The following is a 21,411-nucleotide window of genomic DNA, read 5'->3' as shown; positions in this document are numbered from 1 at the left end:
ATCTGAGTAAAAATCACTTCAAGAAGTGGATGAAGTCTGCAAATTCAAGTACATATGCGAGTTTTGTAGCCGCTCAGGAAATAGTCAGGCACGGGAAGCCGTTCACAGATGGAGAATATATAAAAGAATCTTTCATTAAGATTTCAGAACATCTATTCACGGACTTTAAAAACAAGAGTGAAATTGTGCAAAAAATCAAGGATATGCCCCTCTCTGCAAAGACTGTCAAAGACAGAACCATAAAAATGGCAGAAGACATCACCAGACAGCAAATTGAAGACATCAATTCAGCTGTGGCCTACTCAATTGCCTGTGATGAATCTAAAGACAAATGTGATATTGAACAAATAGCGCTGTTCTGCCGGTATGTAAACTCTGCTGGGCCACAGGAAGAAATTATTGAGTTGATACCACTAAAAGGCCAAACACGGGGGGAGGACATCTGTGAGGCTGTCTTGAATTGTTTAAGAGCCAAACGAATAAACACCACCCACCTGGTGTCAGTGGCTACTGATGGAGCACCAAGTATGACAGGAGCGCAGAAGGGCTTTGTGGCTTTACTGCAGAAGTCGCTGGACAGAAAGCTGCTGACTTTTCACTGCATCCTGCACCAAGAGGCACTGTGTGCGCAAACATTTCCTCCGGAATGCACAGAAGTAATGAATGTTGTCATTCAGATTGTCAATAAAATAATGGCAAAAGGTTTAAATCACCGTCAGTTCCGTTCGTTACTGGACGAACTGGAAAGCACATATTCTGATCTCCAGCTGCACAACAAAGTCCGGTGGCTGTCCAGAGGGGAGGTGCTAAAACGCTTTGCCGCGTGTCTGGAAGAAGTGAAAACTTTCCTGGGCAGCAAAGGGCTCACATTTCCTGAGCTGGAACAGCCAGAGTGGCTGGAAAAGCTACACTTCATGGTAGACATGACAGCGCACCTGAACACGCTGAACACAGCTCTTCAGGGGAAAGGACGCACAGCCCTGCACATGCTGGAGGAGGTTTTGGCATTCGAGCGCAAGTTGACAGTGCTTGCCAGAGATTTACAGAAAGGTACACTGTCACACTTCCCCAATTTGAGAGAGTTCAAAGAAGCTCACATGATAAATTCGGAGTATTTACATTCTGCAATCATCGCAATGCAAACATCGTTTGGGAAACGATTCTGTGAGTTCAGAGAGGAAAAAACCACATTATCCTTCCCTATCACTCCCCTAAGCCTCGATCCATCCCTGCTGAATACGACTGCATTGGCAGGTGTGAGTCAACCTGATCTTGAGATGGAACTGGCCGACATAGCCGACAAAGACATATGGGTGTCCAAGTTTAAACGCTTGACAGCAGACCTTGAAGATGTTGCCCGTCAGAAGGCCGTTTTTGCTCAGAATCACAAATGGCGTGATATTGAAAACCTCCCCAAAACGGACCAACTTGTGTTCGAAACTTGGAATGCTATCCCCGACGTTTATGTGAACATGAAAAAGTATGCACTTGGAGTCCTGTCCATCTTTGGATCCACATATGTATGTGAGCAGGTGTTCTCCAACATGAACTTTATTAAAAGCAAACATCGCGCACGCCTCACAGATGACAGCTTACGATCCTGTGTGAAGATGAAGGTGACGGCATACAGCCCTGATGTGCAGACGCTGTGCGCTGAGGTTCAGGAGCAGAAATCACATTAACCAAGTATGATAAATATTTTAATTGCCTATTATTTTGCACATATTCATATTTTTTCATTGTTCAGTGAAATAGTCCTTTTATTTGTCAGGTTGATAGCTGACTGCACGCGCCAGTAAAAGGATGACGGCACACAGAGAGAGGACGGCATTTTTGGTTTGCTGACGGTGGATAATTTAAGTTCAGCGTTTTTTTTTTCATAAATACAAGACGGACTCAAATAGACATTGAGTATTTTACTTGAAAGTAACCTTCAACCTAACGTCAACGTCTTTTTTTCGGAGCTCAAAATGTTTTGTTGCATGCAGAAATGTAATTTTGTTTTCTCTGCAGTCGTTCATTGATTTCATAAATGCAACACATTATAGTTTGTTTATACATAGCATAAAGGCAAAAAAACGTTATATGCAGTGTTATTTCATTTTAAATGTCAAAAGGGTTTTGTGGCTCCCAGTGTTTTCTTTACTCTGTGAAACGGGTCCAAATGGCTCTTTGAGTGGTAAAGGTTGCCGACCCCTGAGTTAGACCAATCGAGATGAATCTATTTATGCAAAACCAACACAACTACCAATAAAATAAAACAATTTATAGTGGGCGGTATTTCAACTTCAATATTAACCAATACGCTTAGGAAAGAGGTAATATTAATGGGGAAGGCAAAACAATAACACGTTGGCCTCTAGTAAAATGTAAACTTACGACAAAGAACATTAAAGGATGGAAAACACCAACATTTGGTGGAGGAAAAAAAGAAGAAGAACCTCAAGTTGTCATTACTTTGTTGATAAGAAAGTGGCAGGGAATGTCCTTTCTTTTCTCTTTAAAGCAAAAACATTGCCCACTGGTGGATTAAGAGCCAATGTACAATATTTTACTCTTAAGTAATACCAAATTAATTTGCAGTCAATAGACTGTGACTGTTTTAACTCAAATCAATTTTGGAAGAATTCAACACCCCGCTCCTCTAACTTGACAATTTAACCCACCTAGTGGTTTTACAGGAGCTATTATATCTACCTTTAATGTCTTCATGTGTCAATCTATGACAGCATGGTTTGATTTCTGTTGCCATTTCTCTTGTATCGTGAATACTTTTAATATTCATACGGTTTTGGATTGGTCTTTAGATATGATTGGCCGGCCAAAATGATAAATGCAGTATTTATTGCGAAATGGACACATTCTGTGTTCTCCACTCACTTTAGCATTTGGGGGTTACAGGATTTTCTGAATTTCCTCCTCGCCAAGTCTTTTGACGCACCAATTTGGACTTGCAGAGAAGAAGTCTATCCTAGGACTCAACATAGGACCACCACAAATGTATAAGGTTCCACCAAGACTCGAACTCGGATTCCTGGATTCAAAGACCAGAGTGCTGACCATTACACCATGGAACCCACAGCATACTCATCAGTCTATCCAAGGACTCAACATATGACCACCACAAATGACTAACTGTATAAGGTTCCACCGAGACTCGAACTCTCGGTTTTCTAAATTGCCTCCATGCCAAGTCTTTGGACGCACCAATTTGGACTTGCAGACAAGAAGTCTATCCAAGGACTCAACATAGGACCACCAAAAATGACTAACTGTATAAGATTCCACCGAGACTCGAACTCGGATTCCTGGATTCAAAGTCCAGACCATTACACCATGGAACCCACAATATACTCATCAGTCTATCCAAGGACTCAACATATGACCACCACAAATGACTAACTGTATTAGGTTCCACCGAGACTAGAACTCTCGGTTTTCTGAATTCCCTCCATGCCAGGTCTTTGGACGCACCAATTTGGACTTGCAGACAAGAAGTCTATCCAAGGACTCAACATAGGACCACCACAAATGTATAAGGTTCCACCGAGACTCGAACTCGGATTCCTGGATTCAAAGTCCAGAGTGCTGACCATTACACCATGGAACCCACAGCATACTTATCAGTCTATCCATGGACTCAACATATGACCACCACAAATGACTAACTGTATAAGGTTCCACCGAGACTCGAACTCTCGGTTTTCTGAATTCCCTCCATGCTAAGTCTTTGGCTTTTCATGCACCAATTTGGACTTGCAGGCATGAAGTCTATCCAAGCACTCTACATAGGACCACCACAAATGTATAAGGTTCCACCGAGACTCGAACTCGGATTCCTGGATTCAAAGTCCAGAGTGCTGACCATTACACCATGAAACCCACAGCATAACTTGCTTGGGGTACTAGAGGGCTGAGATTTCCAACTTTATACCTATCAGATTGTTTTATTGGTGACGCAGCAAACCCTACGTAGTATTTGTGTCCCGGGATAGAAAACTTGAAGGGAAAAAGGGTGAAAACCACGACATTAGGTGAGAGTCGAACCCTTCAGGTTATAAGACTGACGCACTGCGCCAACGAAGACTAAAGCTCTTTCTACGTATGCTAATGTACGAGCTAGGTTTGTTTTTTTACCAAAAACTACTAGCAACATGGAGTATTAAGGTTTTTAGACGGATAAGTCAAATCAATTTTGGAAGAATTCCACACCCCGCTCCTCTAACTTGACAATTTAACCCACCTAGTGGTTTTACAGGAGCTATTATATCTACCTTTAATGTCTTCATGTGTCAATCTATGACAGCATGGTTTGATTTCTGTGGCCATTTCTCTTGTACCGTGAATACTTTTAATATTCATATGGTTTTGGATTGGCCTTTTAGCTATGATTGGCCGGCCAAAATGATAAATGTAGTATTTAATGCGAAATGGACACATTCTGTGTTCTCCACTCACTTTAGCATTTGGGGGTTACAGGATTTTCTAAATTTCCTCCATGCCAAGTCTTTGGACGCACCAATTTGGACTTGCAGACAAGAAGTCTATCCAAGGACTCAACATAGGACCACCACAAATGTATATGGTTCCACCGAGACTCGAACTCGGATTCCTGGATTCAAAGTCCAGAGTGCTGACCATTACACCATGGAACCCACAGCATACTCATCAGTCTATCCAAGGACTCAACATATGACCACCACAAATGACTAACTGTATAAGGTTCCACCGAGACTAGAACTCTCGGTTTGCTGAATTCCCTCCATGCCAAGTCTTTGGACGCACCAATTTGGACTTGCAGACAAGAAGTCTATCCAAGGACTCAACATAGGACCACCAAAAATGACTAACTGTATAAGATTCCACCGAGACTCGAACTCGGATTCCTGGATTCAAAGTCCAGACCATTACACCATGGAACCCACAATATACTCATCAGTCTATCCAAGGACTCAACATATGACCACCACAAATGACTAACTGTATTAGGTTCCACCGAGACTAGAACTCTCGGTTTTCTGAATTCCCTCCATGCCAGGTCTTTGGACGCACCAATTTGGACTTGCAGACAAGAAGTCTATCCAAGGACTCAACATAGGACCACCACAAATGTATAAGGTTCCACCGAGACTCGAACTCGGATTCCTGGATTCAAAGTCCAGAGTGCTGACCATTACACCATGGAACCCACAGCATACTTATCAGTCTATCCATGGACTCAACATATGACCACCACAAATGACTAACTGTATAAGGTTCCACCGAGACTCGAACTCTCGGTTTTCTGAATTCCCTCCATGCTAAGTCTTTGGCTTTTCATGCACCAATTTGGACTTGCAGGCATGAAGTCTATCCAAGCACTCTACATAGGACCACCACAAATGTATAAGGTTCCACCGAGACTCGAACTCGGATTCCTGGATTCAAAGTCCAGAGTGCTGACCATTACACCATGGAACCCACAGCATACTTATCAGTTTATCCAAGGACTCAACATATGACCACCACAAATGACTAACTGTATAAGGTTCCACCGAGACTCGAACTCTCGGTTTTCTGAATTCCCTCCATGCTAAGTCTTTGGCTTTTCATGCACCAATTTGGACTTGCAGGCATGAAGTCTATCCAAGCACTCTACATAGGACCACCACAAATGTATAAGGTTCCACCGAGACTCGAACTCGGATTCCTGGATTCAAAGTCCAGAGTGCTGACCATTACACCATGGAACCCACAGCATAACTTGCTTGGGGTACTAGAGGGCTGAGATTTCCAACTTTATACCTATCAGATTGTTTCATTGGTGACGCAGCAAACCCTACGTAGTATTTGTGTCCCGGGATAGAAAACTTGAAGGGAAAAAGGGTGAAAACCACGACATTAGGTGAGAGTCGAACCCTTCAGGTTATAAGACTGACGCACTGCGCCAACGAAGACTAAAGCTCTTTCTACGTATGCTAATGTACGAGCTAGGTTTGTTTTTTTACCAAAAACTACTAGCAACATGGAGTATTAAGGTTTTTAGACGGATAAGTCAAATCAATTTTGGAAGAATTCCACACCCCGCTCCTCTAACTTGACAATTTAACCCACCTAGTGGTTTTACAGGAGCTATTATATCTACCTTTAATGTCTTCATGTGTCAATCTATGACAGCATGGTTTGATTTCTGTGGCCATTTCTCTTGTACCGTGAATACTTTTAATATTCATATGGTTTTGGATTGGCCTTTTAGCTATGATGGGCCGGCCAAAATGATAAATGTAGTATTTAATGCGAAATGGACACATTCTGTGTTCTCCACTCACTTTAACATTTGGGGGTTACAGGATTTTCTAAATTCCCTCCATGCCAAGTCTTTGGACGCACCAATTTGGACTTGCAGACAAGAAGTCTATCCAAGGACTCAACATAGGACCACTACAAATTCATAAGGTTCCACCGAGACTCGAACTCGGATTCCTGGATTCAAAGTCCAGAGTGCTGACCATTACACCATGGAACCCACAGCATACTTATCAGTCTATCCAAGGACTCAACATATGACCACCACAAATGACTAACTGTATAAGGTTCCACCGAGACTCGAACTCTCGGTTTTCTAAATTGCCTCCATGCCAAGTCTTTGGACGCACCAATTTGGACTTGCAGAGAAGAAGTCCATCCAAGGACTCAACATAGGACCACCACAAATGTATAAGGTTCCACCGAGACTCGAACTCGGATTCCTGGATTCAAAGTCCAGAGTGCTGACCATTACACCATGGAACCGACAGCATAACTCGCTTGGGGTACTAGAGGGCTGAGATTTCCAACTTTATACCTATCAGATTGTTTTATTGGTGACGCAGCAAACCCTACGTAGTATTTGTGTCCCGGGATAGAAAACTTGAAGGAAAAAAGGGTGAAAACCACGACATTAGGTGAGAGTCGAACCCTTCAGGTTATAAGACTGACGCACTGCGCCAACGAAGACTAAAGCTCTTTCGACGTATGCTAATGTACGAGCTAGGTTTTTTTTCTACCAAAAACTACTAGCAACATGGAGTATTAAGGTTTTTAGACAGATAACTCAAATCAATTTTGGAAGAATTCCACACCCCGCTCCTCTAACTTGACAATTTAACCCACCTAGTGGTTTTACAGGAGCTATTATATCTACCTTTAATGTCTTCATGTGTCAATCTATGACAGCATGGTTTGATTTCTGTTGCCATTTCTCTTGTACCGTGAATACTTTTAATATTCATATGGTTTGTATTGGCCTTTTAGCTATGATTGGCCGGCCAAAATGATAAATGTAGTATTTAATGCGAAATGGACACATTCTGTGTTCTCCACTCACTTTAGCATTTGGGGGTTACAGGGTTTTCTAAATTTCCTCCATGCCAAGTCTTTGGACGCACCAATTTGGACTTGCAGACAAGAAGTCTATCCAAGGACTCAACATAGGACCACCAAAAATGACTAACTGTATAAGGTTCCACCGAGACTCGAACTCGGATTCCTGGATTCAAAGTCCAGACCATTACACCATGGAACCCACAATATACTCATCAGTCTATCCAAGGACTCAACATATGACCACCACAAATGACTAACTGTATTAGGTTCCACCGAGACTAGAACTCTCGGTTTTCTGAATTCCCTCCATGCCAGGTCTTTGGACGCACCAATTTGGACTTGCAGACAAGAAGTCTATCCAAGGACTCAACATAGGACCACCACAAATGTATAAGGTTCCACCGAGACTCGAACTCGGATTCCTGGATTCAAAGTCCAGAGTGCTGACCATTACACCATGGAACCCACAGCATACTCATCAGTCTATCCAAGGACTCAACATATGACCACCACAAATGACTAACTGTATAAGGTTCCACCGAGACTCGAACTCTCGGTTTTCTAAATTGCCTCCATGCCAAGTCTTTGGACGCACCAATTTGGACTTGCAGAGAAGAAGTCCATCCAAGGACTCAACATAGGACCACCACAAATGTATAAGGTTCCACCGAGACTCGAACTCGGATTCCTGGATTCAAAGTCCAGAGTGCTGACCATTACACCATGGAACCGACAGCATAACTCGCTTGGGGTACTAGAGGGCTGAGATTTCCAACTTTATACCTATCAGATTGTTTTATTGGTGACGCAGCAAACCCTACGTAGTATTTGTGTCCCGGGATAGAAAACTTGAAGGAAAAAAGGGTGAAAACCACGACATTAGGTGAGAGTCGAATCCTTCAGGTTATAAGACTGACGCACTGCGCCAACGAAGACTAAAGCTCTTTCGACGTATGCTAATGTACGAGCTAGGTTTTTTTTCTACCAAAAACTACTAGCAACATGGAGTATTAAGGTTTTTAGACGGATAACTCAAATCAATTTTGGAAGAATTCCACACCCCGCTCCTCTAACTTGACAATTTAACCCACCTAGTGGTTTTACAGGAGCTATTATATCTACCTTTAATGTCTTCATGTGTCAATCTATGACAGCATGGTTTGATTTCTGTTGCCATTTCTCTTGTACCGTGAATACTTTTAATATTCATATGGTTTGTATTGGCCTTTTAGCTATGATTGGCCGGCCAAAATGATAAATGTAGTATTTAATGCGAAATGGACACATTCTGTGTTCTCCACTCACTTTAGCATTTGGGGGTTACAGGGTTTTCTAAATTTCCTCCATGCCAAGTCTTTGGACGCACCAATTTGGACTTGCAGACAAGAAGTCTATCCAAGGACTCAACATAGGACCACCACAAATGTATAAGGTTCCACCGAGACTCGAACTCGGATTCCTGGATTCAAAGTCCAGAGTGCTGACCATTACACCATGGAACCCACAGCATACTCATCAGTCTATCCAAGGACTCAACATATGACCACCACAAATGACTAACTGTATAAGGTTCCACCGAGACTAGAACTCTCGGTTTGCTGAATTCCCTCCATGCCAAGTCTTTGGACGCACCAATTTGGACTTGCAGACAAGAAGTCTATCCAAGGACTCAACATAGGACCACCAAAAATGACTAACTGTATAAGGTTCCACCGAGACTCGAACTCGGATTCCTGGATTCAAAGTCCAGACCATTACACCATGGAACCCACAATATACTCATCAGTCTATCCAAGGACTCAACATATGACCACCACAAATGACTAACTGTATAAGGTTCCACCGAGACTCGAACTCTCGGTTTTCTGAATTCCCTCCATGCTAAGTCTTTGGCTTTTCATGCACCAATTTGGACTTGCAGGCATGAAGTCTATCCAAGCACTCTACATAGGACCACCACAAATGTATAAGGTTCCACCGAGACTCGAACTCGGATTCCTGGATTCAAAGTCCAGAGTGCTGACCATTACACCATGGAACCCACAGCATACTTATCAGTCTATCCAAGGACTCAACATATGACCACCACAAATGACTAACTGTATAAGGTTCCACCGAGACTCGAACTCTCGGTTTTCTAAATTGCCTCCATGCCAAGTCTTTGGACGCACCAATTTGGACTTGCAGAGAAGAAGTCCATCCAAGGACTCAACATAGGACCACCACAAATGTATAAGGTTCCACCGAGACTCGAACTCGGATTCCTGGATTCAAAGTCCAGAGTGCTGACCATTACACCATGGAACCGACAGCATAACTCGCTTGGGGTACTAGAGGGCTGAGATTTCCAACTTTATACCTATCAGATTGTTTTATTGGTGACGCAGCAAACCCTACGTAGTATTTGTGTCCCGGGATAGAAAACTTGAAGGAAAAAAGGGTGAAAACCACGACATTAGGTGAGAGTCGAATCCTTCAGGTTATAAGACTGACGCACTGCGCCAACGAAGACTAAAGCTCTTTCGACGTATGCTAATGTACGAGCTAGGTTTTTTTTCTACCAAAAACTACTAGCAACATGGAGTATTAAGGTTTTTAGACGGATAACTCAAATCAATTTTGGAAGAATTCCACACCCCGCTCCTCTAACTTGACAATTTAACCCACCTAGTGGTTTTACAGGAGCTATTATATCTACCTTTAATGTCTTCATGTGTCAATCTATGACAGCATGGTTTGATTTCTGTTGCCATTTCTCTTGTACCGTGAATACTTTTAATATTCATATGGTTTTGGATTGGCCTTTTAGCTATGATTGGCCGGCCAAAATGATAAATGTAGTATTTAATGCGAAATGGACACATTCTGTGTTCTCCACTCACTTTAACATTTGGGGGTTACAGGATTTTCTAAATTCCCTCCATGCCAAGTCTTTGGACGCACCAATTTGGACTTGCAGACAAGAAGTCTATCCAAGGACTCAACATAGGACCACTACAAATTCATAAGGTTCCACCGAGACTCGAACTAGGATTCCTGGATTCAAAGTCCAGAGTGCTGACCATTACACCATGGAACCCACAGCATACTTATCAGTCTATCCAAGGACTCAACATATGACCACCACAAATGACTAACTGTATAAGGTTCCACCGAGACTCGAACTCTCGGTTTTCTAAATTGCCTCCATGCCAAGTCTTTGGACGCACCAATTTGGACTTGCAGAGAAGAAGTCCATCCAAGGACTTAACATAGGACCACCACAAATGTATAAGGTTCCACCGAGACTCGAACTCGGATTCCTGGATTCAAAGTCCAGAGTGCTGACCATTACACCATGGAACCGACAGCATAACTCGCTTGGGGTACTAGAGGGCTGAGATTTCCAACTTTATACCTATCAGATTGTTTTATTGGTGACGCAGCAAACCCTACGTAGTATTTGTGTCCCGGGATAGAAAACTTGAAGGAAAAAAGGGTGAAAACCACGACATTAGGTGAGAGTCGAATCCTTCAGGTTATAAGACTGACGCACTGCGCCAACGAAGACTAAAGCTCTTTCGACGTATGCTAATGTACGAGCTAGGTTTTTTTTCTACCAAAAACTACTAGCAACATGGAGTATTAAGGTTTTTAGACGGATAACTCAAATCAATTTTGGAAGAATTCCACACCCCGCTCCTCTAACTTGACAATTTAACCCACCTAGTGGTTTTACAGGAGCTATTATATCTACCTTTAATGTCTTCATGTGTCAATCTATGACAGCATGGTTTGATTTCTGTTGCCATTTCTCTTGTACCGTGAATACTTTTAATATTCATATGGTTTGTATTGGCCTTTTAGCTATGATTGGCCGGCCAAAATGATAAATGTAGTATTTAATGCGAAATGGACACATTCTGTGTTCTCCACTCACTTTAGCATTTGGGGGTTACAGGGTTTTCTAAATTTCCTCCATGCCAAGTCTTTGGACGCACCAATTTGGACTTGCAGACAAGAAGTCTATCCAAGGACTCAACATAGGACCACCACAAATGTATAAGGTTCCACCGAGACTCGAACTCGGATTCCTGGATTCAAAGTCCAGAGTGCTGACCATTACACCATGGAACCCACAGCATACTCATCAGTCTATCCAAGGACTCAACATATGACCACCACAAATGACTAACTGTATAAGGTTCCACCGAGACTAGAACTCTCGGTTTGCTGAATTCCCTCCATGCCAAGTCTTTGGACGCACCAATTTGGACTTGCAGACAAGAAGTCTATCCAAGGACTCAACATAGGACCACCAAAAATGACTAACTGTATAAGGTTCCACCGAGACTCGAACTCGGATTCCTGGATTCAAAGTCCAGACCATTACACCATGGAACCCACAATATACTCATCAGTCTATCCAAGGACTCAACATATGACCACCACAAATGACTAACTGTATTAGGTTCCACCGAGACTCGAACTCTCGGTTTTCTGAATTCCCTCCATGCTAAGTCTTTGGCTTTTCATGCACCAATTTGGACTTGCAGGCATGAAGTCTATCCAAGCACTCTACATAGGACCACCACAAATGTATAAGGTTCCACCGAGACTCGAACTCGGATTCCTGGATTCAAAGTCCAGAGTGCTGACCATTACACCATGGAACCCACAGCATACTTATCAGTTTATCCAAGGACTCAACATATGACCACCACAAATGACTAACTGTATAAGGTTCCACCGAGACTCGAACTCTCGGTTTTCTGAATTCCCTCCATGCTAAGTCTTTGGCTTTTCATGCACCAATTTGGACTTGCAGGCATGAAGTCTATCCAAGCACTCTACATAGGACCACCACAAATGTATAAGGTTCCACCGAGACTCGAACTCGGATTCCTGGATTCAAAGTCCAGAGTGCTGACCATTACACCATGGAACCCACAGCATACTTATCAGTCTATCCAAGGACTCAACATATGACCACCACAAATGACTAACTGTATAAGGTTCCACCGAGACTCGAACTCTCGGTTTTCTAAATTGCCTCCATGCCAAGTCTTTGGACGCACCAATTTGGACTTGCAGAGAAGAAGTCCATCCAAGGACTCAACATAGGACCACCACAAATGTATAAGGTTCCATCGAGACTCGAACTCGGATTCCTGGATTCAAAGTCCAGAGTGCTGACCATTACACCATGGAACCCACAGCATACTCATCAGTCTATCCAAGGACTCAACATATGACCACCACAAATGACTAACTGTATAAGGTTCCACCGAGACTAGAACTCTCGGTTTGCTGAATTCCCTCCATGCCAAGTCTTTGGACGCACCAATTTGGACTTGCAGACAAGAAGTCTATCCAAGGACTCAACATAGGACCACCAAAAATGACTAACTGTATAAGGTTCCACCGAGACTCGAACTCGGATTCCTGGATTCAAAGTCCAGACCATTACACCATGGAACCCACAATATACTCATCAGTCTATCCAAGGACTCAACATATGACCACCACAAATGACTAACTGTATTAGGTTCCACCGAGACTAGAACTCTCGGTTTTCTGAATTCCCTCCATGCCAGGTCTTTGGACGCACCAATTTGGACTTGCAGACAAGAAGTCTATCCAAGGACTCAACATAGGACCACCACAAATGTATAAGGTTCCACCGAGACTCGAACTCGGATTCCTGGATTCAAAGTCCAGAGTGCTGACCATTACACCATGGAACCCACAGCATAACTTGCTTGGGGTACTAGAGGGCTGAGATTTCCAACTTTATACCTATCAGATTGTTTCATTGGTGACGCAGCAAACCCTACGTAGTATTTGTGTCCCGGGATAGAAAACTTGAAGGGAAAAAGGGTGAAAACCACGACATTAGGTGAGAGTCGAACCCTTCAGGTTATAAGACTGACGCACTGCGCCAACGAAGACTAAAGCTCTTTCTACGTATGCTAATGTACGAGCTAGGTTTGTTTTTTTTACCAAAAACTACTAGCAACATGGAGTATTAAGGTTTTTAGACGGATAAGTCAAATCAATTTTGGAAGAATTCCACACCCCGCTCCTCTAACTTGACAATTTAACCCACCTAGTGGTTTTACAGGAGCTATTATATCTACCTTTAATGTCTTCATGTGTCAATCTATGACAGCATGGTTTGATTTCTGTGGCCATTTCTCTTGTACCGTGAATACTTTTAATATTCATATGGTTTTGGATTGGCCTTTTAGCTATGATTGGCCGGCCAAAATGATAAATGTAGTATTTAATGCGAAATGGACACATTCTGTGTTCTCCACTCACTTTAACATTTGGGGGTTACAGGATTTTCTAAATTCCCTCCATGCCAAGTCTTTGGACGCACCAATTTGGACTTGCAGACAAGAAGTCTATCCAAGGACTCAACATAGGACCACTACAAATTCATAAGGTTCCACCGAGACTCGAACTCGGATTCCTGGATTCAAAGTCCAGAGTGCTGACCATTACACCATGGAACCCACAGCATACTTATCAGTCTATCCAAGGACTCAACATATGACCACCACAAATGACTAACTGTATAAGGTTCCACCGAGACTCGAACTCTCGGTTTTCTAAATTGCCTCCATGCCAAGTCTTTGGACGCACCAATTTGGACTTGCAGAGAAGAAGTCCATCCAAGGACTCAACATAGGACCACCACAAATGTATAAGGTTCCACCGAGACTCGAACTCGGATTCCTGGATTCAAAGTCCAGAGTGCTGACCATTACACCATGGAACCGACAGCATAACTCGCTTGGGGTACTAGAGGGCTGAGATTTCCAACTTTATACCTATCAGATTGTTTTATTGGTGACGCAGCAAACCCTACGTAGTATTTGTGTCCCGGGATAGAAAACTTGAAGGAAAAAAGGGTGAAAACCACGACATTAGGTGAGAGTCGAATCCTTCAGGTTATAAGACTGACGCACTGCGCCAACGAAGACTAAAGCTCTTTCGACGTATGCTAATGTACGAGCTAGGTTTTTTTTCTACCAAAACTACTAGCAACATGGAGTATTAAGGTTTTTAGACGGATAACTCAAATCAATTTTGGAAGAATTCCACACCCCGCTCCTCTAACTTGACAATTTAACCCACCTAGTGGTTTTACAGGAGCTATTATATCTACCTTTAATGTCTTCATGTGTCAATCTATGACAGCATGGTTTGATTTCTGTTGCCATTTCTCTTGTACCGTGAATACTTTTAATATTCATATGGTTTGCATTGGCCTTTTAGCTATGATTGGCCGGCCAAAATGATAAATGTAGTATTTAATGCGAAATGGACACATTCTGTGTTCTCCACTCACTTTAGCATTTGGGGGTTACAGGGTTTTCTAAATTTCCTCCATGCCAAGTCTTTGGACGCACCAATTTGGACTTGCAGACAAGAAGTCTATCCAAGGACTCAACATAGGACCACCACAAATGTATAAGGTTCCACCGAGACTCGAACTCGGATTCCTGGATTCAAAGTCCAGAGTGCTGACCATTACACCATGGAACCCACAGCATACTCATCAGTCTATCCAAGGACTCAACATATGACCACCACAAATGACTAACTGTATTAGGTTCCACCGAGACTAGAACTCTCGGTTTTCTGAATTCCCTCCATGCCAGGTCTTTGGACGCACCAATTTGGACTTGCAGACAAGAAGTCTATCCAAGGACTCAACATAGGACCACCACAAATGTATAAGGTTCCACCGAGACTCGAACTCGGATTCCTGGATTCAAAGTCCAGAGTGCTGACCATTACACCATGGAACCCACAGCATACTTATCAGTCTATCCAAGGACTTAACATATGACCACCACAAATGACTAACTGTATAAGGTTCCACCGAGACTCGAACTCTCGGTTTTCTGAATTCCCTCCATGCTAAGTCTTTGGCTTTTCATGCACCAATTTGGACTTGCAGGCATGAAGTCTATCCAAGCACTCTACATAGGACCACCACAAATGTATAAGGTTCCACCGAGACTCGAACTCGGATTCCTGGATTCAAAGTCCAGAGTGCTGACCATTACACCATGGAACCCACAGCATAACTTGCTTGGGGTACTAGAGGGCTGAGATTTCCAACTTTATACCTATCAGATTGTTTCATTGGTGACGCAGCAAACCCTACGTAGTATTTGTGTCCCGGGATAGAAAACTTGAAGGGAAAAAGGGTGAAAACCACGACATTAGGTGAGAGTCGAACCCTTCAGGTTATAAGACTGACGCACTGCGCCAACGAAGACTAAAGCTCTTTCTACGTATGCTAATGTACGAGCTAGGTTTGTTTTTTTTACCAAAAACTACTAGCAACATGGAGTATTAAGGTTTTTAGACGGATAAGTCAAATCAATTTTGGAAGAATTCCACACCCCGCTCCTCTAACTTGACAATTTAACCCACCTAGTGGTTTTACAGGAGCTATTATATCTACCTTTAATGTCTTCATGTGTCAATCTATGACAGCATGGTTTGATTTCTGTGGCCATTTCTCTTGTACCGTGAATACTTTTAATATTCATATGGTTTTGGATTGGCCTTTTAGCTATGATTGGCCGGCCAAAATGATAAATGTAGTATTTAATGCAAAATGGACACATTCTGTGTTCTCCACTCACTTTAACATTTGGGGGTTACAGGATTTTCTAAATTCCCTCCATGCCAAGTCTTTGGACGCACCAATTTGGACTTGCAGACAAGAAGTCTATCCAAGGACTCAACATAGGACCACTACAAATTCATAAGGTTCCACCGAGACTCGAACTCGGATTCCTGGATTCAAAGTCCAGAGTGCTGACCATTACACCATGGAACCCACAGCATACTTATCAGTCTATCCAAGGACTCAACATATGACCACCACAAATGACTAACTGTATAAGGTTCCACCGAGACTCGAACTCTCGGTTTTCTAAATTGCCTCCATGCCAAGTCTTTGGACGCACCAATTTGGACTTGCAGAGAAGAAGTCCATCCAAGGACTCAACATAGGACCACCACAAATGTATAAGGTTCCACCGAGACTCGAACTCGGATTCCTGGATTCAAAGTCCAGAGTGCTGACCATTACACCATGGAACCGACAGCATAACTCGCTTGGGGTACTAGAGGGCTGAGATTTCCAACTTTATACCTATCAGATTGTTTTATTGGTGACGCAGCAAACCCTACGTAGTATTTGTGTCCCGGGATAGAAAACTTGAAGGAAAAAAGGGTGAAAACCACGACATTAGGTGAGAGTCGAATCCTTCAGGTTATAAGACTGACGCACTGCGCCAACGAAGACTAAAGCTCTTTCGACGTATGCTAATGTACGAGCTAGGTTTTTTTTCTACCAAAAACTACTAGCAACATGGAGTATTAAGGTTTTTAGACGGATAACTCAAATCAATTTTGGAAGAATTCCACACCCCGCTCCTCTAACTTGACAATTTAACCCACCTAGTGGTTTTACAGGAGCTATTATATCTACCTTTAATGTCTTCATGTGTCAATCTATGACAGCATGGTTTGATTTCTGTTGCCATTTCTCTTGTACCGGGAATACTTTTAATATTCATATGGTTTGTATTGGCCTTTTAGCTATGATTGGCCGGCCAAAATGATAAATGTAGTATTTAATGCGAAATGGACACATTCTGTGTTCTCCACTCACTTTAGCATTTGGGGGTTACAGGGTTTTCTAAATTTCCTCCATGCCAAGTCTTTGGACGCACCAATTTGGACTTGCAGACAAGAAGTCTATCCAAGGACTCAACATAGGACCACCACAAATGTATAAGGTTCCACCGAGACTCGAACTCGGATTCCTGGATTCAAAGTCCAGAGTGCTGACCATTATACCATGGAACCCACAGCATACTCATCAGTCTATCCAAGGACTCAACATATGACCACCACAAATGACTAACTGTATAAGGTTCCACCGAGACTAGAACTCTCGGTTTTCTAAATTCCCTCCATGCCAAGTCTTTGGACGCACCAATTTGGACTTGCAGACAAGAAGTCTATCCAAGGACTCAACATAGGACCACCACAAATGTATAAGGTTCCACCGAGACTCGAACTCGGATTCCTGGATTCAAAGTCCAGAGTGCTGACCATTACACCATGGAACCCACAGCATACTCATCAGTCTATCCAAGGACTCAACATATGACCACCACAAATGACTAACTGTATTAGGTTCCACCGAGACTAGAACTCTCGGTTTTCTGAATTCCCTCCATGCCAGGTCTTTGGACGCACCAATTTGGACTTGCAGACAAGAAGTCTATCCGAGGACTCAACATAGGACCACCACAAATGTATAAGGTTCCACCGAGACTCGAACTCGGATTCCTGGATTCAAAGTCCAGAGTGCTGACCATTACACCATGGAACCCACAGCATACTCATCAGTCTATCCAAGGACTCAACATATGACCACCACAAATGACTAACTGTATTAGGTTCCACCGAGACTAGAACTCTCTGTTTTCTGAATTCCCTCCATGCCAGGTCTTTGGACGCACCAATTTGGACTTGCAGACATGAAGTCTATCCAAGGACTCAACATAGGACCACCACTAATGTATAAGGTTCCACCGAGACTCGAACTCGGATTCCTGGATTCAAAGTCCAGAGTGCTGACCATTACACCATGGAACCCACAGCATACTTATCAGTCTATCCAAGGACTTAACATATGACCACCACAAATGACTAACTGTATAAGGTTCCACCGAGACTCGAACTCTCGGTTTTCTGAATTCCCTCCATGCTAAGTCTTTGGCTTTTCATGCACCAATTTGGACTTGCAGGCATGAAGTCTATCCAAGCACTCTACATAGGACCACCACAAATGTATAAGGTTCCACCGAGACTCGAACTCGGATTCCTGGATTCAAAGTCCAGAGTGCTGACCATTACACCATGGAACCCACAGCATACTTATCAGTCTATCCAAGGACTCAACATATGACCACCACAAATGACTAACTGTATAAGGTTCCACCGAGACTCGAACTCTCGGTTTTCTGAATTCCCTCCATGCTAAGTCTTTGGCTTTTCATGCACCAATTTGGACTTGCAGGCATGAAGTCTATCCAAGCACTCTACATAGGACCACCACAAATGTACTGTATAAGGTTCCACCGAGACTCAAACTCGGATTCCTGGATTCAAAGTCCAGAGTGCTGACCATTACACCATGGAACCCACAGCATACTTATCAGTTTATCCAAGGACTCAACATATGACCACCACAAATGACTAACTGTATAAGGTTCCACCGAGACTCGAACTCTCGGTTTTCTGAATTCCCTCCATGCTAGGTCTTTGGCTTTTCATGCACCAATTTGGACTTGCAGGCATGAAGTCTATCCAAGCACTCTACATAGGACCACCACAAATGTATAAGGTTCCACCGAGACTCGAACTCGGATTCCTGGATTCAAAGTCCAGAGTGCTGACCATTACACCATGGAACCCACAGCATAACTTGCTTGGGGTACTAGAGGGCTGAGATTTCCAACTTTATACCTATCAGATTGTTTCATTGGTGACGCAGCAAACCCTACGTAGTATTTGTGTCCCGGGATAGAAAACTTGAAGGAAAAAAGGGTGAAAACCACGACATTAGGTGAGAGTCGAACCCTTCAGGTTATAAGACTGACGCACTGCGCCAACGAAGACTAAAGCTCTTTCGACGTATGCTAATGTACGAGCTAGGTTTTTTTTCTACCAAAACTACTAGCAACATGGAGTATTAAGGTTTTTAGACGGATAACTCAAATCAATTTTGGAAGAATTCCACACCCCGCTCCTCTAACTTGACAATTTAACCCACCTAGTGGTTTTACAGGAGCTATTATATCTACCTTTAATGTCTTCATGTGTCAATCTATGACAGCATGGTTTGATTTCTGTTGCCATTTCTCTTGTACCGTGAATACTTTTAATATTCATATGGTTTGCATTGGCCTTTTAGCTATGATTGGCCGGCCAAAATGATAAATGTAGTATTTAATGCGAAATGGACACATTCTGTGTTCTCCACTCACTTTAGCATTTGGGGGTTACAGGGTTTTCTAAATTTCCTCCATGCCAAGTCTTTGGACGCACCAATTTGGACTTGCAGACAAGAAGTCTATCCAAGGACTCAACATAGGACCACCACAAATGTATAAGGTTCCACCGAGACTCGAACTCGGATTCCTGGATTCAAAGTCCAGAGTGCTGACCATTACACCATGGAACCCACAGCATACTCATCAGTCTATCCAAGGACTCAACATATGACCACCACAAATGACTAACTGTATAAGGTTCCACCGAGACTCGAACTCTCGGTTTTCTAAATTGCCTCCATGCCAAGTCTTTGGACGCACCAATTTGGACTTGCAGAGAAGAAGTCCATCCAAGGACTCAACATAGGACCACCACAAATGTATAAGGTTCCACCGAGACTCGAACTCGGATTCCTGGATTCAAAGTCCAGAGTGCTGACCATTACACCATGGAACCCACAGCATAACTCGCTTGGGGTACTAGAGGGCTGAGATTTCCAACTTTATACCTATCAGATTGTTTTATTGGTGACGCAGCAAACCCTACGTAGTATTTGTGTCCCGGGATAGAAAACTTGAAGGAAAAAAGGGTGAAAACCACGACATTAGGTGAGAGTCGAACCCTTCAGGTTATAAGACTGACGCACTGCGCCAACGAAGACTAAAGCTCTTTCGACGTATGCTAATGTACGAGCTAGGTTTTTTTTCTACCAAAAACTACTAGCAACATGGAGTATTAAGGTTTTTAGACGGATAACTCAAATCAATTTTGGAAGAATTCCACACCCCGCTCCTCTAACTTGACAATTTAACCCACCTAGTGGTTTTACAGGAGCTATTATATCTACCTTTAATGTCTTCATGTGTCAATCTATGACAGCATGGTTTGATTTCTGTTGCCATTTCTCTTGTACCGGGAATACCCACCTAGTGGTTTTACAGGAGCTATTATATCTACCTTTAATGTCTTCATGTGTCAATCTATGACAGCATGGTTTGATTTCTGTGGCCATTTCTCTTGTACCGTGAATACTTTTAATATTCATATGGTTTTGGATTGGCCTTTTAGCTATGATTGGCCGGCCAAAATGATAAATGTAGTATTTAATGCAAAATGGACACATTCTGTGTTCTCCACTCACTTTAACATTTGGGGGTTACAGGATTTTCTAAATTCCCTCCATGCCAAGTCTTTGGACGCACCAATTTGGACTTGCAGACAAGAAGTCTATCCAAGGACTCAACATAGGACCACTACAAATTCATAAGGTTCCACCGAGACTCGAACTCGGATTCCTGGATTCAAAGTCCAGAGTGCTGACCATTACACCATGGAACCCACAGCATACTTATCAGTCTATCCAAGGACTCAACATATGACCACCACAAATGACTAACTGTATAAGGTTCCACCGAGACTCGAACTCTCGGTTTTCTAAATTGCCTCCATGCCAAGTCTTTGGACGCACCAATTTGGACTTGCAGAGAAGAAGTCCATCCAAGGACTCAACATAGGACCACCACAAATGTATAAGGTTCCACCGAGACTCGAACTCGGATTCCTGGATTCAAAGTCCAGAGTGCTGACCATTACACCATGGAACCGACAGCATAACTCGCTTGGGGTACTAGAGGGCTGAGATTTCCAACTTTATACCTATCAGATTGTTTTATTGGTGACGCAGCAAACCCTACGTAGTATTTGTGTCCCGGGATAGAAAACTTGAAGGAAAAAAGGGTGAAAACCACGACATTAGGTGAGAGTCGAATCCTTCAGGTTATAAGACTGACGCACTGCGCCAACGAAGACTAAAGCTCTTTCGACGTATGCTAATGTACGAGCTAGGTTTTTTTTCTACCAAAAACTACTAGCAACATGGAGTATTAAGGTTTTTAGACGGATAACTCAAATCAATTTTGGAAGAATTCCACACCCCGCTCCTCTAACTTGACAATTTAACCCACCTAGTGGTTTTACAGGAGC

The 21,411-nt window shown here is 42.9% G+C and overlaps 39 non-coding genes across 39 annotated transcripts; all 39 read right to left on the bottom strand.

Annotated features, from left to right (window-relative positions):
• Window positions 1-3,005: 3,005 nt before the first annotated feature.
• trnaq-uug (transfer RNA glutamine (anticodon UUG)) lies at window positions 3,006-3,077 on the bottom strand. The gene has a single exon. It is a non-coding gene; the product is annotated as a tRNA-Gln (tRNA).
• Window positions 3,078-3,538: 461 nt separating this feature from the next.
• trnaq-uug (transfer RNA glutamine (anticodon UUG)) lies at window positions 3,539-3,610 on the bottom strand. The gene has a single exon. It is a non-coding gene; the product is annotated as a tRNA-Gln (tRNA).
• Window positions 3,611-3,810: 200 nt separating this feature from the next.
• trnaq-uug (transfer RNA glutamine (anticodon UUG)) lies at window positions 3,811-3,882 on the bottom strand. Its single transcript has one exon. It is a non-coding gene; the product is annotated as a tRNA-Gln (tRNA).
• A 701-nt stretch (window positions 3,883-4,583) lies between these two features.
• Window positions 4,584-4,655, bottom strand: trnaq-uug (transfer RNA glutamine (anticodon UUG)). The gene has a single exon. It is a non-coding gene; the product is annotated as a tRNA-Gln (tRNA).
• Window positions 4,656-5,116: 461 nt separating this feature from the next.
• On the bottom strand, window positions 5,117-5,188 carry trnaq-uug (transfer RNA glutamine (anticodon UUG)). Its single transcript has one exon. It is a non-coding gene; the product is annotated as a tRNA-Gln (tRNA).
• Window positions 5,189-5,388: 200 nt separating this feature from the next.
• Window positions 5,389-5,460, bottom strand: trnaq-uug (transfer RNA glutamine (anticodon UUG)). The gene has a single exon. It is a non-coding gene; the product is annotated as a tRNA-Gln (tRNA).
• Window positions 5,461-5,660: 200 nt separating this feature from the next.
• trnaq-uug (transfer RNA glutamine (anticodon UUG)) lies at window positions 5,661-5,732 on the bottom strand. Its single transcript has one exon. It is a non-coding gene; the product is annotated as a tRNA-Gln (tRNA).
• A 701-nt stretch (window positions 5,733-6,433) lies between these two features.
• trnaq-uug (transfer RNA glutamine (anticodon UUG)) lies at window positions 6,434-6,505 on the bottom strand. The gene has a single exon. It is a non-coding gene; the product is annotated as a tRNA-Gln (tRNA).
• A 194-nt stretch (window positions 6,506-6,699) lies between these two features.
• On the bottom strand, window positions 6,700-6,771 carry trnaq-uug (transfer RNA glutamine (anticodon UUG)). The gene has a single exon. It is a non-coding gene; the product is annotated as a tRNA-Gln (tRNA).
• Window positions 6,772-7,737: 966 nt separating this feature from the next.
• Window positions 7,738-7,809, bottom strand: trnaq-uug (transfer RNA glutamine (anticodon UUG)). The gene has a single exon. It is a non-coding gene; the product is annotated as a tRNA-Gln (tRNA).
• Window positions 7,810-8,003: 194 nt separating this feature from the next.
• On the bottom strand, window positions 8,004-8,075 carry trnaq-uug (transfer RNA glutamine (anticodon UUG)). The gene has a single exon. It is a non-coding gene; the product is annotated as a tRNA-Gln (tRNA).
• A 699-nt stretch (window positions 8,076-8,774) lies between these two features.
• Window positions 8,775-8,846, bottom strand: trnaq-uug (transfer RNA glutamine (anticodon UUG)). The gene has a single exon. It is a non-coding gene; the product is annotated as a tRNA-Gln (tRNA).
• Window positions 8,847-9,313: 467 nt separating this feature from the next.
• trnaq-uug (transfer RNA glutamine (anticodon UUG)) lies at window positions 9,314-9,385 on the bottom strand. The gene has a single exon. It is a non-coding gene; the product is annotated as a tRNA-Gln (tRNA).
• A 194-nt stretch (window positions 9,386-9,579) lies between these two features.
• Window positions 9,580-9,651, bottom strand: trnaq-uug (transfer RNA glutamine (anticodon UUG)). Its single transcript has one exon. It is a non-coding gene; the product is annotated as a tRNA-Gln (tRNA).
• Window positions 9,652-10,351: 700 nt separating this feature from the next.
• trnaq-uug (transfer RNA glutamine (anticodon UUG)) lies at window positions 10,352-10,423 on the bottom strand. The gene has a single exon. It is a non-coding gene; the product is annotated as a tRNA-Gln (tRNA).
• Window positions 10,424-10,617: 194 nt separating this feature from the next.
• trnaq-uug (transfer RNA glutamine (anticodon UUG)) lies at window positions 10,618-10,689 on the bottom strand. The gene has a single exon. It is a non-coding gene; the product is annotated as a tRNA-Gln (tRNA).
• A 699-nt stretch (window positions 10,690-11,388) lies between these two features.
• trnaq-uug (transfer RNA glutamine (anticodon UUG)) lies at window positions 11,389-11,460 on the bottom strand. Its single transcript has one exon. It is a non-coding gene; the product is annotated as a tRNA-Gln (tRNA).
• A 467-nt stretch (window positions 11,461-11,927) lies between these two features.
• On the bottom strand, window positions 11,928-11,999 carry trnaq-uug (transfer RNA glutamine (anticodon UUG)). The gene has a single exon. It is a non-coding gene; the product is annotated as a tRNA-Gln (tRNA).
• Window positions 12,000-12,199: 200 nt separating this feature from the next.
• Window positions 12,200-12,271, bottom strand: trnaq-uug (transfer RNA glutamine (anticodon UUG)). Its single transcript has one exon. It is a non-coding gene; the product is annotated as a tRNA-Gln (tRNA).
• A 194-nt stretch (window positions 12,272-12,465) lies between these two features.
• Window positions 12,466-12,537, bottom strand: trnaq-uug (transfer RNA glutamine (anticodon UUG)). The gene has a single exon. It is a non-coding gene; the product is annotated as a tRNA-Gln (tRNA).
• A 461-nt stretch (window positions 12,538-12,998) lies between these two features.
• On the bottom strand, window positions 12,999-13,070 carry trnaq-uug (transfer RNA glutamine (anticodon UUG)). Its single transcript has one exon. It is a non-coding gene; the product is annotated as a tRNA-Gln (tRNA).
• Window positions 13,071-13,772: 702 nt separating this feature from the next.
• On the bottom strand, window positions 13,773-13,844 carry trnaq-uug (transfer RNA glutamine (anticodon UUG)). The gene has a single exon. It is a non-coding gene; the product is annotated as a tRNA-Gln (tRNA).
• Window positions 13,845-14,038: 194 nt separating this feature from the next.
• trnaq-uug (transfer RNA glutamine (anticodon UUG)) lies at window positions 14,039-14,110 on the bottom strand. Its single transcript has one exon. It is a non-coding gene; the product is annotated as a tRNA-Gln (tRNA).
• A 698-nt stretch (window positions 14,111-14,808) lies between these two features.
• trnaq-uug (transfer RNA glutamine (anticodon UUG)) lies at window positions 14,809-14,880 on the bottom strand. Its single transcript has one exon. It is a non-coding gene; the product is annotated as a tRNA-Gln (tRNA).
• Window positions 14,881-15,074: 194 nt separating this feature from the next.
• Window positions 15,075-15,146, bottom strand: trnaq-uug (transfer RNA glutamine (anticodon UUG)). The gene has a single exon. It is a non-coding gene; the product is annotated as a tRNA-Gln (tRNA).
• Window positions 15,147-15,346: 200 nt separating this feature from the next.
• On the bottom strand, window positions 15,347-15,418 carry trnaq-uug (transfer RNA glutamine (anticodon UUG)). The gene has a single exon. It is a non-coding gene; the product is annotated as a tRNA-Gln (tRNA).
• Window positions 15,419-16,120: 702 nt separating this feature from the next.
• On the bottom strand, window positions 16,121-16,192 carry trnaq-uug (transfer RNA glutamine (anticodon UUG)). Its single transcript has one exon. It is a non-coding gene; the product is annotated as a tRNA-Gln (tRNA).
• Window positions 16,193-16,386: 194 nt separating this feature from the next.
• Window positions 16,387-16,458, bottom strand: trnaq-uug (transfer RNA glutamine (anticodon UUG)). The gene has a single exon. It is a non-coding gene; the product is annotated as a tRNA-Gln (tRNA).
• A 699-nt stretch (window positions 16,459-17,157) lies between these two features.
• On the bottom strand, window positions 17,158-17,229 carry trnaq-uug (transfer RNA glutamine (anticodon UUG)). Its single transcript has one exon. It is a non-coding gene; the product is annotated as a tRNA-Gln (tRNA).
• A 194-nt stretch (window positions 17,230-17,423) lies between these two features.
• On the bottom strand, window positions 17,424-17,495 carry trnaq-uug (transfer RNA glutamine (anticodon UUG)). The gene has a single exon. It is a non-coding gene; the product is annotated as a tRNA-Gln (tRNA).
• Window positions 17,496-17,689: 194 nt separating this feature from the next.
• trnaq-uug (transfer RNA glutamine (anticodon UUG)) lies at window positions 17,690-17,761 on the bottom strand. The gene has a single exon. It is a non-coding gene; the product is annotated as a tRNA-Gln (tRNA).
• A 194-nt stretch (window positions 17,762-17,955) lies between these two features.
• On the bottom strand, window positions 17,956-18,027 carry trnaq-uug (transfer RNA glutamine (anticodon UUG)). Its single transcript has one exon. It is a non-coding gene; the product is annotated as a tRNA-Gln (tRNA).
• A 200-nt stretch (window positions 18,028-18,227) lies between these two features.
• On the bottom strand, window positions 18,228-18,299 carry trnaq-uug (transfer RNA glutamine (anticodon UUG)). Its single transcript has one exon. It is a non-coding gene; the product is annotated as a tRNA-Gln (tRNA).
• Window positions 18,300-18,504: 205 nt separating this feature from the next.
• trnaq-uug (transfer RNA glutamine (anticodon UUG)) lies at window positions 18,505-18,576 on the bottom strand. Its single transcript has one exon. It is a non-coding gene; the product is annotated as a tRNA-Gln (tRNA).
• A 200-nt stretch (window positions 18,577-18,776) lies between these two features.
• On the bottom strand, window positions 18,777-18,848 carry trnaq-uug (transfer RNA glutamine (anticodon UUG)). The gene has a single exon. It is a non-coding gene; the product is annotated as a tRNA-Gln (tRNA).
• Window positions 18,849-19,546: 698 nt separating this feature from the next.
• Window positions 19,547-19,618, bottom strand: trnaq-uug (transfer RNA glutamine (anticodon UUG)). Its single transcript has one exon. It is a non-coding gene; the product is annotated as a tRNA-Gln (tRNA).
• A 194-nt stretch (window positions 19,619-19,812) lies between these two features.
• Window positions 19,813-19,884, bottom strand: trnaq-uug (transfer RNA glutamine (anticodon UUG)). Its single transcript has one exon. It is a non-coding gene; the product is annotated as a tRNA-Gln (tRNA).
• An 810-nt stretch (window positions 19,885-20,694) lies between these two features.
• Window positions 20,695-20,766, bottom strand: trnaq-uug (transfer RNA glutamine (anticodon UUG)). The gene has a single exon. It is a non-coding gene; the product is annotated as a tRNA-Gln (tRNA).
• A 194-nt stretch (window positions 20,767-20,960) lies between these two features.
• Window positions 20,961-21,032, bottom strand: trnaq-uug (transfer RNA glutamine (anticodon UUG)). The gene has a single exon. It is a non-coding gene; the product is annotated as a tRNA-Gln (tRNA).
• Between the last annotated feature and the right edge of the window lie 379 nt (window positions 21,033-21,411).

This window comes from Pungitius pungitius, chromosome 6 (assembly GCF_949316345.1).
Source record: "Pungitius pungitius chromosome 6, fPunPun2.1, whole genome shotgun sequence".
Lineage (NCBI taxonomy): Eukaryota > Metazoa > Chordata > Actinopteri > Perciformes > Gasterosteidae > Pungitius > Pungitius pungitius.
This window is presented reverse-complemented; position numbering and strand designations above follow the sequence as displayed.